This window comes from Narcine bancroftii, chromosome 9, assembly GCF_036971445.1.
Source record: "Narcine bancroftii isolate sNarBan1 chromosome 9, sNarBan1.hap1, whole genome shotgun sequence".
NCBI lineage: Eukaryota > Metazoa > Chordata > Chondrichthyes > Torpediniformes > Narcinidae > Narcine > Narcine bancroftii.
Genome location: NC_091477.1, coordinates 37,416,426 through 37,433,671, shown reverse-complemented (window position 1 = coordinate 37,433,671; position 17,246 = coordinate 37,416,426). Strand labels below are relative to the sequence as shown.

The 17,246-nt window shown below is 43.1% G+C and overlaps 1 protein-coding gene across 1 annotated transcript in view; it reads left to right on the top strand.

The window, feature by feature from the left end:
* Positions 1–819: 819 nt before the first annotated feature.
* Positions 820–17,246, top strand: part of LOC138743436 (uncharacterized protein KIAA0232-like) — a 67,108-nt gene continuing 50,681 nt past the window's right edge. The window contains exon 1 of the mRNA XM_069898825.1: positions 820–954. The gene's annotated coding sequence lies outside the window, so the exon portion shown is untranslated. The remainder of the gene's footprint in view (positions 955–17,246) is intronic.

Here is a 17,246-nt window from a genome sequence, read left to right as displayed (position 1 = left end):
GAAGCGTTGGCTTTATTTTGAGACTTCATCGTCTTTTACTTTCCTTTTAGATTCCCTCCCACCCACCCCAAAAAACCCAATTCAAAAATATTTGCAGCTGTGTGTCCAAGGTTGAACATTGGGCAACGGACCTGGATTAACTATTAGGCAAAAGAGCCACATGCTTGGGGGCACCAAGGGAAGGGCTCCCACAGAGTTGAGTTTTCCAGTGCTGGATTTGCCATGGTTCAGCTCCACAATGAAGGAAAACAAAACATACATATATAGGATATATTTAATACAGTTGTGTGGTCTGGGTTGGAAGAAAACTGATTTTTTAATCTATTATTTCACTCTGCACTTATTGAGTTGCAGACAATGGAAGGGTTGTGGGAGAACCGCTGTTGGCCTGAATCTGACCCTGTTGGACATTCAAGGTTGAAACTTTCTTCCCCTGCAGAGTTGATCTGCGCGATCCCCAGTAACTGGCTCGTCCTCAACCACCACCCAAACGCCCCCCCCCCAAAAAAAAGTTATGGTGGTCGAACAACTTGTTTCATTAGATGCAAGTATTAAATGCCTTCCTCCGTAGCATGCACGTTTGTACAGCGGCTGAGAAGGAGGAGATGTCCTGTACCGTACGGAGGGGAAGGCATCGAGCAGCCGACCCTGCGGGGGCACCTTTACCCCGGCGGCATCACCTCTCGCACCAGAACAAGGCGCTGCCGCCCCTCATGTGCCTCGCCCACTGGAATGCTCACGGGGTGGGTGGGGTCGTCTGGTCGCTTCGCCGCGCTGTGCCATTGGCTGAGGAATCCAGTGCATTGTGACGTGCGGCGCCAGTCGATTTCCCCCACCCCCCCTCCAGCTGCGCGATCCCCGCGTTCGAAACGGACACGAGCCGGAATATATATTAAAAAGAAACACCCCCGACAGAGTGAAGGCCGACGGGGAGCCGGAGCTGCAGCACCGCCGGTGAGCGAGCGAGGGAGAGGGGAGGTCCGCCGGCGGCGGCGCTGACAACTGAACGCCCGCCTGTTCAGCCCCACAGGCCTTGAATGGGGCGGCGGGGGAGGGGCGCCGTTGGAGGCGATCCCGGGGGGGGGGGGGAGAATAACGGTCTCGGTGGCCGCCGGCTGCTCGCATCTCCCTGGGATTTGCGTGGCGATGGGTCGGGGAGTGGAGGAGGAGGAGGAGGAGGAGGAGGAGGAGGAGGGGAGGGGAGGGGAGGGGGGGGGCGTTGGGTTGGCGCTAGGGGCCAGTGTGTGGCGCCGCATTCCCGCCGCCTCCGCTCTCGGTCGGTCCCGGACCCACGGCGCCGAGGGGGAATACGCGGCCTTGGAGGCGGCTCCTCCCTCTGTGTAAAAAGTTTGTGCCCCCCCCCTCTCTACTGTGCAGCCGCACCCCGCACTCACTCACTCGCTCGCTTCCACCTCCGTCCCCTCCTGTCCTTTAAACCCCGCCGCACGCAGATTGCTGGGCATTGGGACTCAGCCCCACTGCTGCAGTGGACCTGAATTTCAGCCCTTTCATATTTAACCCCCACCCCGGAGCTGAGCAAACCCCCCCCCCCCAAGATTCTGTGTCCCTTCACTTCGGATTGTTTGAACCCCTTTCAAACCTGCCTCACTTTGCATGATTTGGACTTGCACTGCAACTTTGGCGTGACTTGAGAATCGACGAGTGATCCCTCCCGTCCACGACTGGGAATGGATTTTTATTTTTTTTGGGGGGGGGGGTGGAAAAATTGATTTTTCTCTCCTCCTGAGCCGGTTTCTGAAATTCCCTGGAGCATGCAGAAGGATTGTCGGTCAATTCACGACAGCAAGTTTTTCCCCCAATTCGATTTACATTAGACACATCAGAAGAATTCCAAAGTCATTGGCTGGATGATCCACAAATTTCACACAGCACAAGTTACAATAATAATTGCTTGAACGTTCAATTTAAACTGCTATTTCATTTTTATTATTAGAAGTGGCAAGAAAAAAGTAAGGCTGCATTGGAACTATAAACATCCTTGTTACTTTCTTACTCTGATATTAAATTTATAACTGGAGCAGTTGTGTTGGCAGTCCATGTGAGTAAACTGCATTAGATGTAGCCATGAATGGGGTTATAAATGCAAAATCATATTAACAAATTTGGAGATTTTTTTGGATTATGTAATGAGTAGAATAGATAAAAGAGAAACAGTTGATATTGTATGTCTGGAATATCTGATGCATCAAGCAGTTAGGATGCCAAATGGAACGTCGACATTTAGGTGAAGAGAATCGAGTGAGGAGCAAAGATAGCAAGCTTTAGAGGGTCTTCCTGAGAACCCTTGTGGAATTTTGGGCACCGTTTTAGTCTGATGACCTGAGGAAAGATGAGTCTTCATTTTGGAGGAAATGTAATGAAGGATTGCTGGACTGATCCTTCAGAATGCAAGATTGATGCACGGGAGGGGATTTGGTCAGGTACACCTATATTTACTTGACTGTGGAAGAACGGGAGGGAACCTCAAGGAAACAAATTAAATTCTAACATGATTCTTCTTCTGGCTATTCATCCCAAAGGGTGATGACGGTTCCTTTCAGTCAGTTTGTGGTTTCAGTCAGTTTGTGGGGTTTGATATGATACCCCACTCCTCCGAAAGGAACAGTGTGTGTGTGTGTGTGTGAATGGATTTGGGTGAGTAGGCCCAGACCCACCCTCTCGACATCCCTTCCCATATCCAGCAGCATGGTGAGGTCCATGATGGCTGGGGGAAGTTCTGTTGTAGTGTATTGCCAGACCAAGCTTTGATGCCCTTTCCACGCTTTGGCAAGTGTTTGCTAGATGGCCATTGATCCTACAAGAGGGTTCATCCACCTTTTGACAGGTCTTGTTTTTCATCCTGCAGGGTGTCTAGCTACCCTCGACACCAGGCAAGCCTGCTGGGGGAGCCGGTTTAGTCACCGGCCACCTGACCATGCAACAGGTAGTGCCAGTAGCACTCAGACGACTGACTTGACATAATTAAATAGAATAGATATAGAGGCAGTTCCCAATGACTGGAGAGTCCATAACAACATGTTACAGTTTTAATATATGTTGCTCATTGAAAACTATTTCATCCAGAGGATGTTGAACCTGGAGAATTCTCTTCTACCAAAGCCAAGATGGCAAAGGTGGTATGCTTTGGATCTTGGGCATTTTCTTTATGCTTCCACACCTCTACAGGTTAATCTCATCTGCCCATAAAGCCTCTTGAATTCTGCAGACTTGTTTAAATACTTATTGGCATACTGTAATCTGGCTATCTTTTCTATGGCTAACTAGTGGTTTGCACCTTGCAGCGTGGCCTCTATTTCTGTTCATGAAGTCTTCTGTGGACAATAGTCATGGACATACCACACCTGTTTCCTAAAAAAAATGTTTCTGATTTGATGGACATACGTTTGGGGATTTTTCTTCATTATGATGAGATTTCCTCTGTTATCAGCAGTGGAGATCTTCCTTGGAACACCAGTCCCTTTGCAATTACTGAGCTCAAAAGTTTGCTCTTTCTTCTTAATGTTCCAAACTGTTGATTTTGGCGTGATCTCCCTCTGTACAGCCACCTTCATTCAAGATTGGGATCCGATCGCTGTTTGATGGAAAGTAAAATTATGTCACCGTATTTTATTCGATAACCAAATAACAGCGTTCCTCTAAATGATGTATCTAATTAAAATGATTGTGATGTTGTCATTTTTACAATAATGAAAAGGCTTCTATTAACTGATGAGGCTGTTCCATCAAGAGAGTCAGTGCCTGGAGTATTGTTTAAATCGTTCATAATGTGTTTTGTGTCTAATTGTTTGGTTGGAGCTACTTATATTGTATTTTCCTGGCTTTATATTTATCACATTTTGCCACTTTTAAAAATTTCAATTCCTTGTCCTATTAACAACTGATTCTAAATGCTTATTTTGAGAACAAAAAGCAAAAACTGCCAAAGCTAGAACTGTACAAATATAAATTGAAATGTTAGAAATACTTAGCAGGGTCAGGTAGTGGAGAGAGAATGTGATTTTGTGACAAGCCTTCTATCTGTTCTGAATACCAGACACTAATTATGCTGCCTTTATGGTATTCAGTTCTATTAACTGATAGCATCTATTTAGTACTAAAAACAAACTTATTTAATTCTATTTTAATTATTACTATCATGGGGAAGATGTTGATCCAAAAAGACTACATTCAAGGATCACGTAAATTCCTGCAATTGTGGCCCTCTGATCAAATTTTGCATGTGTAATTTAATGAGTCATTAGTGCCTGTGCACTCGTGTTATATGGCGAGCTCTCCACTGGCCACCGTGACAGAGGTGCACCAAAGAAGAAGTAAAGGACTGCCTAAAGAAATCTCTTGGTGCCTGCCACATTGACCACCGCCAGTGGGCTGATCTCGCCTCAAACCGTGCATCTTGGCGCCTCACAGTTCGGCAGGCAGCAACCTCCTTTGAAGAAGACCGCAGAGCCCACCTCACTGACAAAAGGCAAAGGAGGAAAAACCCAACACCCAACCCCAACCAACCAATTTTCCCCTGCAGCCGCTGCAACCGTGTCTGCCTGTCCCGCATCGGACTTGTCAGCCACAAACGAGCCTGCAGCTGACGTGGACTTTTACCCCCTCCATAAATCTTCATCCGCGAAGCCAAGCCAAAGAGAAGAGTGCCTGTGCATCTAAATTGCTATTTTATCAGCTTTGGTATATAGTAAAAAAAAATCAACTGTTTAAAACCAGGAGCTCTGCTCTGCCATAATGACCATTGGGGATCAGAGGTGGAGAGGGTGAGCAAATTTAAATTCCTGGGACTCACTATCTCGAAAGACCTATCCTGGGCCCAACATATTAATGCTGCCTTGAAGGAATTACAATAGCACCTCTAACTTTCTTTAGGTGCAGATTTGATAAGGCATCAGAAACCTTGGCAAACTTCCACAGATGTGTAGTGGAAAATGTGCTGACTGGTAGCATCACAGTCTGGTATGGGGCACCAAGTGGAAAGCCCTGCAAAAGGTAGTGGACACAGCCCAGGACATCATAGGCAAAACACTTGCAACCATTGAGAAAATATGTATGGAATGCTACTGTCGGAGAAAAGCAGCAAACATCAAGGATCCACACCACCCATGACATGCATTTGCTGCTGACATCGGAAAGGTATAGGTATCACCAGGTTAGGTTAGGAATACTTGATATCCCTCCACCGTCAGATTCCTGAACCACAGGCTCAATCAGAGTCTCATTTAAGGACTCTTTGCACATTATTTATTACTGAAGAGTAATTTTTTAATTATTCACACAGTCAATGTGTTTACCTTTCTCTCTTGTATACATGTATTTCTTAAGTACAGTTATCGATAAGTTGTAATTCTGCCTGGCCTGCAGGAAAAAGAATCTTCGGCTTGTATGTGATGTCATGTATATAACTGACAATAATTTGAACTTGATCCCCCCCCCCCCCCTCCCCGTTCACTTGGCTCCACTTGCTCTATTTTGTACATTAAATAGATTCAATACCTTCAGCTGGTGAAAGTACATTTCTTTGCAGTTTGTAAATACATTATCTTTCAGAATTTGAACACGATTCAGGAATTGAAACACCTTTGTGGATGTTGTAAGATCTGCTGAGTTCCTCTTGCATTTCTATGTTTTTACTATAAATTTCACAAAAGATGCAAGATCATTTAAGTTCCTTGTGTATGTTTTTGTGTTCTTTCATCCCAGTGTAGTTTTATAAAAATATAATTTTGGACATGCAGCACGGTAACAGGCCCTTTTGGCCCACGAACCCATGCTGCCAATTACATCCAATAGAAGGGTGGAAGGAAACCCAAGCAGACATGGGAGAACATATAAACTTACAGACAGCACTGGATTTGAGCCCTGGTTAACAGTGTTGCACTAACCATGTTGTCCTCCTCTTCCATGTTCTGGCAAAATAGTATATCATTCAGTGTGCTTTTAGACTGGAGTTTCAATATGTTAGGTAAGTATGATGCCGTTATGCCTCACTTGGATTGAATCTATTTGCTGAGAAACAGGATCCATTTGTACACCTCTTTTTAAATATATATCACATTTTATGAAGGGGTTTTTTTGCGCATGTTTTGAAGCATTTCTGCACATTTCCTGCTGAGAAATTGGGAATTTGGACACGGCACTTCCTGTCACAATTCATATCAACCCAGGTACTGTTTCCCGTGGTATTTCACGAGAGATGTAGTTATCAACAAGTTTTTCACTTAACAGAGGAAATTGGGTCAAAAAAAATTGTGATTTATGATTGTTTTTACTTCATGCTGTACTGTAAGTAGTGAATTGTGTGAATTAAATAGTTTTTCCCTTGCCATCATCTTTATACTTTATAAATTTTCTACCAATCATTTTAATGTGTTAAAACTCACGACCTCTCTGCAGAGCACAGATAGAAATTTCTAGGCATTGATATCTTAATTTGTAGGTGCCTTGTACTGTGTTCCCATAATTGCCATATCCTGTTCCACGTGTCTCCTCCCGGTATTCCTTTACTTTTTCTCTCATCTAAAGGCTACCAACTTTAATTTTGTTTCATATTAATGTATCTTAAATGGAAGAAATAACACCAAGAAATTTTTGAAGCCTAGATGTTGGTTTTCACAAGATGAAAATATGTTTTGTGTTGAGTCAAAATGTAGCCAGTGCTCACTTTGCAAACCAAAATAAGTAAAATTCAATTTCTAAGACATTATCCTATTCTAAATCTAAAATTGCAAGTAACTTCAATTATGTTTTGTTTCCTACAATTGTTTTGTTACTTAAATTTTACCATACTTGTAAAGAATTTACATTTATTAAATGAGGTTACTTTACAACTGGTCATTATTTTGAAGATGCCTCTGATCCCGATGAGTATAAAATTTTAGGAATGTTTTGATTATCTCTGTTCCCAAATAATGGAACCTGTCACTCATTCCTACATTTATTAATTTTTATTGCAAAATTATTCCTTTAATTTGGCTATGTCTTTGGAGTTAAATAAAAGGCAGTTTAATCTCCCAAAGTCCCAACTGACCATAAGTTTTTTTCCCCGCCTTCCACTCTACAAGATGCAGAAAATATACAATTTGCAGCATACCTCCCATTTGTGAAAAATTCAAAGTTCAGATTTATTGTCACAGAATACATACATGACATCTCATACAACCCTGAGATTTTTTTCCCCTACAGGCCAGGCAGAATTTCTATACTCAAGAGAAGGTGGTTGGTACAAAACTATTGCAGTGCCAGCTACCTGGGTTTAATATCTGGTGCTGCCTGGAAGGAGCTTGTACATTACACAGTGCCGGATTGGAACCTGGGTCGCTGGAACTAGAATAGCGTGCCAACTATTACATGTGTCCAGAACTGGAGGACTTCAGTCACAAAGAGCTAGGCTTGGATATTTTTCCACTGGAGAGGTGGCCTATATTATTATTGGTAGTCCTTTGATTCGAAGAAGACATTGTTTTGCAGTTCATCTGTGGATACGAAAAAGTGACTCTGCAGCCCCAGACTGAAAGCGCAAAGTCCAGCACAATGGGGCATTGGAAGTCTGTGGCTGTGGCTGCTGCTTAGAGACGCTTTTCACAGTTTTCCATCAGCATTTGTCTTCAAAACTGGTGTAGGCTTCGTTGCACGGGGCTCGCCAGCACGATCTGTCAGCCGCCATAGCTTCTAGTTCTCTTGGCTGATCGTCACAGTAGCGTAGGGTTTCCTTCACAGTGACTTTATAGCACTTACGTGGATGACCTTGAGGTCTCCAGATCATCATAGAACAGCTGGCGAGGCATAGAGTGGTCATCCATGCCAATGATGTGTCCTACCCACTGCATCTAGGCTCTGCTGATCAGGGACTCCATCCTGGTAGATTTTGCCCAGCCCAGGTTGTAGACACAGTCTTGTGATTGGATGCCAAGGATGAAACGGAGGGTGCACATGTGAAATTTCTCCAGTTTGATGTGACGTTGGTACAGAGTCCAGGTCTCTCGTCCATACAGCTCTGTAGACTTTCAGCTTTGTGGTCATTGTGTTGATTGCACACTCTGGTATGCAGCCTTCCCAGAGTCTGGCTGGCCTTGCTGACCCTGGAGTCAATTTCTTTGTCCAAAGACCCATCACTCGAGATGATGCTCCCCAAGTATTTGAAGCTGTTTACATTTGTCAGCTGGGTGTCATCAACAGTGTTTTTTGGTTTTATGTTGTTGGTGTTTGGCATGGACTGATGGAGGACTCTGTCTTGTTCAGGTTTATGGTCAGGCCAAAAAGTGTAGCAGCGTCGGAGGATTTGTTCAGGATTAATTGTAGCTACTGTCTGTGCGCCAAAAGTGTGCAGTCATCAAAAAAAGGGTTTTTTCTTTAATGACTCTGTAGAGGCACTTTGTGCATTCAAGCAGTGAAGGTTAAAGAGAGAGAACATGGACAAAGTGCCTCTACAGAGGTGGCCTATAGAGGTATATTAGATCATGACAAAGTGAATAGTTCCCTTTTTTTTCCAGGGTGGTGGAGTCCAAACTTGTAGGCACAGATTTAAAGTGGGAAGGGAAAGATGGGAAACCTGGTCAGCATGAATGAGTTGGACCAAAGGGCCGTTTCTGTGCTGTCACTGGTATTATGTAAAACTTTGTTATATTTCAATAATGGAGTTGCAGCAGAAATATTGTATTGCTTCCTTCTGAAACTGATTCCTGACTTTGTAAACTAAGTCACAAATTGGTTTCACAGCGGGCGGTGCGATGGTCCTACTGCAATTGCGTTCAATTGTATTTGACGAAATACAGCAGAGTTTTATGACATAAACATCATGTTCTTGGAATTCAGCATAATTATTGCTGTTTACTTTTTTTGGTCACTTCGCTATTTTAGGATTCTTACCTCATCACATCATTTTAAGGAATTGTTTGTAAACCTATAATGTTAGGAGGTATAATGTGGCATAGCAGTTAGCACAATGCCTACAACGCCAGCGATTGGGACTGGACCGCAGTTTGAATCCCGTGCTGTCTAAGGAGTTTTTTCATTCTCCCTGTGTCTGCGTGGGTCTTCTCCAGGGGTTTCAGTTTCCTCCCACCATTCAAAAACATACCAGGGATGTTGGTTAATTGGGGGTAAATTGGGCAGCATGGTCTCATGGTCCAAAATGGCCTGTTACTGTGCTGTATGTCTAAATAAAAGCGACATATACAAAAGAGAGAAATGTGAACAAAGAAAGAAATTTAAACAAACTGCAATACAGAAAAAAAATAAATATTCATTTATAAAAGTGCAAAGCAAGTATTTAACTGGGTCTGATTGGAAATTATTGTTTGAGTCTGATGGTGGAGGGGTAGCAACTGTTGCTGAACCTGGTGGTGCAAGTCTTAGCAGCAGTGAGAACAGTGCATGTCCTTGGTGTCCTTGATGATTTCTGCTTCTCTTTCTCAATGGTGGGGATAGTTTTGCTTGTGATGTTCTGAAACGTTTTTCAGGGTTTTTCATTCAGAGATATTGGAGCCCCCATTCAAGTCCATGATCTTGCCAGTCAGTGCACGTTCCACTACATACAGGTATCTAGAAGTTTGACAATACTTTCCGTGTCATAACAAACATCCACAAACTCCTGAGCAAGTAGAGGCACTGACATGCTTATGACATTCATATGTTGGGTCCAAGAAAGATACTGCAAGATAGCGACTCCCAGGAATTTAAATTAACTCACCCTCTCCACCTCTGATTCCCCAATGATCACTGGATTGTATTGGTTTTTCTCTCCTAAAGTCCATAATCAGCTCCTTAGTTTTGGTGACAATGAGTACTAGATTGTAGATAGTACACCATTCAGCCAAGTTTTCAATATCCCTCCTGTATTATGCTGACTCATCTCTCCCTTTGATACAACCCACTACCATGTAGATGGTGTTGTCGTTTCGAGCCATGTGATCATGGGTATAAAACAAGTAGAGCAGGGGGTTTAGTATGCAGCTCTGTGGTGCACTGGTACTGATTTAATTATGGAGGAGATGTTCTTTCCAAACCTCACTGATTGTGGCCTGGAGATGAGGAAATTCAGTATCCATTAAAAAGTGAGATATTGAGGCCCATGTCTTGGAGTTTGCTGATCATTTTGAGGGGATGATGGTGTTGAAAACTGAACTGTAGTCGATAAAGAGCATCTTTGGTGTCCAGATGTGTAGGGTTTTGTATAAAGCCATTGAGAAGGCATGTGTCATAGACCTGTTGGTGTAGTAGGTAAATTGGAACAGTTCCATGTTGCCACTCTTGACAGGAGCTGAGATGCTCCAACACCAGCCTCTCAAAACATTTAATCACTGGATATGGGTGCTACTGGTTGTATTCATTTGGGCAGGTTACCACATTCTTCTTGGGCATCAGTAGGATTGAGGCCTGTTTAAAATTTGAAAATAATCTTTAATCTTCCAGATTTTACTGGCTGTGCTTCCTGAAATCTGTAAATATGGTATGTTTGAGAGTCTATGAATAGGTTTCTGCTACCAGGATGGGGTCTTCCATGCGAGATCATCCTCCTTCTTCAATAAAACTGGCTTCTCATCTACCACCATCAACTCGGCTCGCACCCACATGTCCTCCATTACCCACACATCTGCCGTGACTCCCTCTGCACCACAAGGACCAGTTTCCTCGTTCTCACCTACTACCCCTGGCCTCCACATCCACCTTCACCATTTCCACCACCACTACATGATGCCACCAGCATACACATCTTTACTCTCCACCTTCTGCAGGGACTCCTCCCTCAGTGACTCCCTCGACTACTCCTCCCTTCTCACCAGGCACCCCTTTGACCCTTTCCCCTGTGGCCGCAGAAAGCGCTACACTTGCATCCATACCTCCTCCCTCACTGTCATTCGGGGCCCCAAACATCCCTTCCAGTGAAGTAATACCACTTGTGAATATTGTAAGGTAAAACATCATGAGATGGGAATGTGTAGGGAGTTACCCTGTACAGGGCTGTAACAAGAAGGGGAGGTGTCCTTGTACTCCTGTTAGGTAAAACATCATGAGATGGGAATGTACAGGGCTGTAACAAGATGTGAATGCATCCTTGTACTTACAAGATAAGAGAGACATTGATGGATTGAGAGGCAGGAAGCTAGCAGGGAAAGGATAGCAACAGTTTTAGTCATTGGACAAGTAATGATATGATGATGTTCTAAGCACATATCCAAGGGTATAAAAAAATCACCATTTTGCTGATAACGGCAGAATGCATTCTCCGACTAACATGGTTGGTCGCAAGTGTTACAATCCGGTAATAAAGAACAAAGAACCCTGATTTCGACTCAGCCTGGTGTTTGTCTCACTCATTCATGAACAAAGCAGACCTAACAATATGTAGGGATCATCTGTTGCACCTGGTCTCCTTTTGTGGTCTCCTCTACATTGGAGAGACTGGATGCAGACTGGAGACAGTTTAGCACTGTCCAGTGGCACCCATTGCAAATCCCTGCTCCATTCCCATGCTGTCATGTCTGTCCATGGTCTTGTGGACTGCCATACTGAGACCACCCATAAATTGGAGGAACAACACTTCATATTCCACTTGGGCACCTTTTAACCAAATGGCATTGATATGTTTCATTAGCCCCCTCCTCCAACCCCGTTTCTACTTTCTTCTTGCTCTGTCTTGTTCAATTATCAATTATCATCTTTTATCTGTTGGCCTGTGCTCCTCAGATTTCAGATTTATTGTTAAAATACATACATGACATCACATACAACCCTGAGATTCTTTTTCTTGTGGGTGAGGCAAAATCACCACTTAGTGGTAGTGCAACAAAAAAAACTACACAACCTACACATTTAAACAAATAAAGAAATGTAAACAACCTGCAATACAGAGAGGAGGGAAAAAAATCAATGAAGCCCAAAGGTAACAGTCCATAAATGAGACCCTGATTGAGTTTATTGTTGAGCAGCCTTATGGTGGAGGGGTAGAAGCTGTTCCTGAGCCTAGTGGTGTGAGTCTTGTGGCACCTACACCTCTTTCCTGATGGCAGCAGTGAGAACACGGCATGCTGGCTGATGTAAATCCTTGATGATTGCTGCTGCTGTCTGATGGCAGTGTTCCCTGTAGATGTTCTTGATGGTGGGGAAAGTTTTACCCATGATATCCTGGGCTGTGTCCACTACCTTTTGCAGGGCTTTACGCTTAGGGGTATTGGTGTTCCCATACCAGACAGACTGTGATGCAGCCAGTCAGCATACATATTTAGAAATTTGCTAGGGTTTCCAATGTTACACCAAACCTTCGCAAACTCCTGACGAAGTAGAGGCTGTGATGTGCTTACTTCATGATGCCATTGAGTGTTAGGTCCAGGAAAGATTCTCTGAAATAGTGACACCCAGGAATTTAAATTTGCTTACCCTCTCCACCTCTTACTTCTGGTTACTTCTGGTTTTTCTTTCCTGAAGTCAACAATCAGCTCCTTGATTTTGGTAACATTGAGTGTGAGTTTGTTGTTGTTGGTGCAGAATTCAGCCAGGTTTTCAGTCTCCCTCCAGTATGCCGACTTTATCCTCCCTTTTTATATAACCCACTACCGTGGTATAGTCAGCAAATTTGTAAATGGTGGTGGTGGTGTTGTACTGAGAAACACAGTCATAGATTTAAAGTGAGTAGAGCAAGGGTTTAAAATGAGTAGAGCAGGGGCTAAGGACGCAGCCCTAGGGTGCCCCTATACTGATGGAGATTGTGGAAGAGGTATTCTTAACAATCCTCAGGGATTGTGGTCTGGAGGTGAGGAAATTCGGGATCCAATTACATAGTGAGGTGTTGAGTCCCAGGTCTTGGTGTTTGCTGATCAATTTTGAGGGGATGATGGTATTAAATACCAAACTATAGTTGAAAAAGAGCATCCTAATGAATACATTTTACTGACCAGGTATTCCAGGGCTTTGTGTAGAGCCATTGAGATGGCATATGCTGTAGACCTGTTGCTACAATAGGTGTATTGGAAAGAATCCATCTTGCCGTTCAGATAGGAATTGATATGCTTCAACACCCATTTCTTCTCTCCTCCCCCAACCTTTTTTATTCAAACTCCTGTTATTTTGCTCATACAGGTATACAATCCTTTATTCGGACATCTAAAATCCGGAAAGCTCCAAAATTCAGCAAATGGGGAAAGAGACGGCAGCGCAAGTCGGAAGGGGGAGCGGTGGGGGGGGGGGGTGGTGAGACGGCAGAGTGAGTCAGGCAGGCGAGGAGGGGTGGAGACTGGCAGCATGAAGGGGGGGGGGAGGGGAGGGAAACGGCAGCACAATTTGGGTGGTCTTAAATCTGGCATTCTGAAATCTGGAAAAATCCCAAAATTTTGAACACACTGTCCCCCAAGGGTTCCAGATGAAGGATTGTGTACCTGTATATTGAATGGCTTAGGCCTGAAACACTGGTTCTATATCTTTACCTCCTCTGGGCACTGCGAGATCTGCTGAGTTACTCCACCATTATTGTGTTTTTACTATGAGTAGGTTGGAAGAGATTCTTAATCAACCTCTGCTGAATGTTGCAAGATTACAGGTACCAATCCCAGCACCAAATTTTACCATTCATGCCCTCTCCCAATCTCTTCAAACCCAATCCAGTTCCTTCCACAGTCTGGGAAGTTCCAGAGCTGAGGACACTATTCCTCTGAGTCAAACTGTAACCTCCAAGTTATTCTGACCTTTATATACCTAAAAATTCCCACAGAATTAGCCTCCCATTCCATGCCCTATCATCTAAATACTTGCCCCACCCTAGTTATACTGTCAGAAGTTCTGCACTATCTGCAATGTTGCCAAGTTGCTGTAAAATGAGCCTGTTAGGCCCTCGGAAAAATTTGATAAGCTAGGTTGCCCTGAGCCTGGCAATGCCTCAACAGTTGTATTTGCGATACTGCTGCAGTCATTCCACAAGGTAAAGCAAGCCATGGGGGGACTAGAACTTTTGGCTCTCCTCCATCTGCCCTGATGGCTTTTGCCAGAAACCCTTGTCCATTTTTAAAAATTTCTCTAATTAATTGGTTGAGTTCTTCAACAACTTGTTGGTTACACAATTTTTTCATTGTTCGTATGGTGCAGTTGTTGCATTTTGTTGAATTGTGAAAACAACATTTGAGCTAATGTTATAATTGTGTAGATTTAATATTGGTATCAGTGTTAGACCTATCAAGCTTTGAGGAAATATGATTGGGTGGCATTGTGTAGAAGTAAACTTTATAATATTGCTTCAAGATCCCTGTGAAGTTATGAACTGTAAGATTAATGTTTCATAATACCATGTAATTCCCAATTTTAATTATACTTTTAAGATGATACTTTCTTATCCTTTGCTATATACATTAGTGAAAGATGTATCTGCTTCATTCAACAGCAGTTTAAGCCTTTCATCAAACTTTAGATGATTATTGGGATGATTGTGAGACCCGCAGTTGCAATAATTACAGGTACACGATCCTTCATACGGAACCCTTGGGGGACAGTGTGATCCGAATTTCACCTTTTTCTGGATTTTGGAAAGCCCACGCGAGATGTGCTGCCGTATCCAGCCCCATCCCCTTCCAGTCGCTCGGCCGCCTCCCCCAACCGCCAGTCCCCACTTGCAGGATTTTGGAGCTCTCTGGATTTTAGATGTCCGGATAGAGGATCGTGTACCTGTATTGTAAACATAATTGGTGTCAGGCTGGCTGTTAGCTTTTTAAAACGTGTCACTGACTGAAAAATGTTGTTTTTGTTTGTGCCTTTTTTTAAATCTCTTCTTGAATACTCTGAATAATGTGCACCTTTCTCTCTTAAAACATTTGTCTTTGGTCATAGGATATTTTGCTCTGTTCACATTTGTGTTTCCATTGCGCATCTTCCAAAATTCTCTGCATGCAGTTTTCAACATTTTCCTTTTTTATGCATACCGTTCTTAAAACACACTACTTCTAATATATAGATAAGCTTTCTCTTTTCTATCTTAATTCCTTTGCACCCTTGCTCCTTTATCTACTATTCTTCCTTCATGTGCTAAATGTAAATTAGCCTTTTTTTTAATCTTTCCTTTATGGGGGTATTCTGACTTGATCAGATATCTGACTTTTAAATAAATATAAATATGTATATGTGTGTATATATTTCCATATTTGAATCTTGGAATAATGTGTTTAGGGTATAGGCTGTTAAACAACAACAACAAACAACGGCAGGCTTTCAGTTTCCACCTACACTGCTGCATTTTGATCAAAAGGTTGGTGTACACTATTATTTTTTTTCCCAAAGCAATAATGTTGATGGTCATGTTACACTCAAACATAGCATTTTAGGTGGAGATGAATTTCCAATTTCACATGAAAATAATGTTTTGTACTTTCCAAAAAAAAACTTATAAAAGAAGATAAATACAGCAGCAAATATTAGAAATTCTGTTGAATGGCTTTTTTAAAATGTTTCTTCCAGAGTCTTCATAATAAGTAATGCACATGTCTGGTGGTGACGATGGTCAGTAACCAACTGGCGCCGACCGAGTGTCAGAGCCCCATGTCAGAGTTGGCACTCAGTTTTGGATTTTGAAGCATTTGTATTTGGTAGCAGTCACAAAGGATTGACTATCTTTCTGTGGCGGCTCACCACAAGGAAGGCGAACCGGCCCTGCTTGTAAGCCACGCGGTGAGGCAGTAGGCCAAAATGATGCCATCGGGGGATTCCCTTCTTTCAAGCACAGGGCTCAGAAGCCCGCGCAGGGGGCCCAGGTGACATCAGCGCCCTCCAGCGCGGTTCTCAGCCAGGTCTGGGCTGGGAGAATAAGTGCAGCCCAGCAGCCTGCAATAAACCAGTCTGCTCACTGAGCTCAACCCGTCTGGTGGTGTGTGTTATTGCAGGAGCAGTGTAGCCGCTGCTACAATTGGTGATCCCAACTGGTTCAAACGTATTTGAACCCATCATGAGTGAGCCTGGGATCATCACTATAGCTGTAAAACTGCCTGAATTCTGGGTTCAGGAGCCGGTGACCTGGTTCGGCCACGTGGAGGCCCAGTTTCACCTCCGCCAGATTTCGTCCGACACGACCAAATTCTACCATGTGGTTGCTGCCCTGGACCAGGCCACCGCCAGACACGTGCTGCACCTTGTTCAGCACCCACCCGCTGAGGACAAATACGAGACCATCTAGCGAGTGCTTATCGTTTCCTCAGACTATCCAGACACCAGTATGCCACTCGGGTGCTGCACTTTTTTTTTCTTTTTTTTTTATAATTTTTTTTATTTTTCACACCATAAATCACATTAGCCATGATATACACTTTTTCTTTTTCACACATTTACAGTGACTTTTTCTCCCCCCCCACCTTTCCTCCCAAACCACCCCCCCACCCCCCCCTCATCCATTTTAGGTATACAATCTAGGTTGCATTAAGCCAGTCAGACAATGTTGTCATTCAACAAAATTACACCAGAAATTCTACTGAGTCCATTCTTTTCTTTCCTTCTCCTTCCATCAACTTAGGTGATGTTTGTCCCCGGTAGGTTTTCGCTATTGTATTTAATGTAAGGCTCCTATACTTGTTCGAATATTTCAATATTATTTTTTAACCTATATGTTATTTTTTCTAATGGAATACATTTATTCATTTAAATTTAGTAGTTTCTTCCTTTTAATTTGGTTATGTATTCCATTAATATTTAAAGACATATAGTTCAGCGTAGCCCTTTTATATTTTGTTTATCTTCTCTTTCCGTTTTTCCATCATTACCTTTCCTCCTTTTCCATTTCTGTTTTCTTATTTTCAACTCTTTATAAGACAACATTCCTACAACATCCAACATTTTCCTTATTCTCCTATTTCTATCTTATTTATCCCCAATCTCCCCTTCACCTCCTGAGTTGTCCTTTATCCCTTGTCGGACAACCACATCTACCCTCTCCATTTGGATTTGGAAATCCACTCGCAAGCGTCAACTGATTTTGCAGTGACCGCTATTTCCCCCCACCCCGCCTCCCCCAGAAAAGATTTCACTTTTCATATGTCACAAAGGTCACTCTTTTAATTCCCTCCTTATTCTCTCTATTCCATTACCTTCCCTTATTAATTCTTGTCTATTCTATCTATATTTTCCTCTAAGTACAGATATATTCATGTATGCTCATTGTCTCTATTCACTCTTATACCTCTTTACCCGCATACATATCAATCGTGATCATTTTTACTCTCATTACCCGTCTTCATCCCTCAGTCTATTTTTGTCTTTACCCA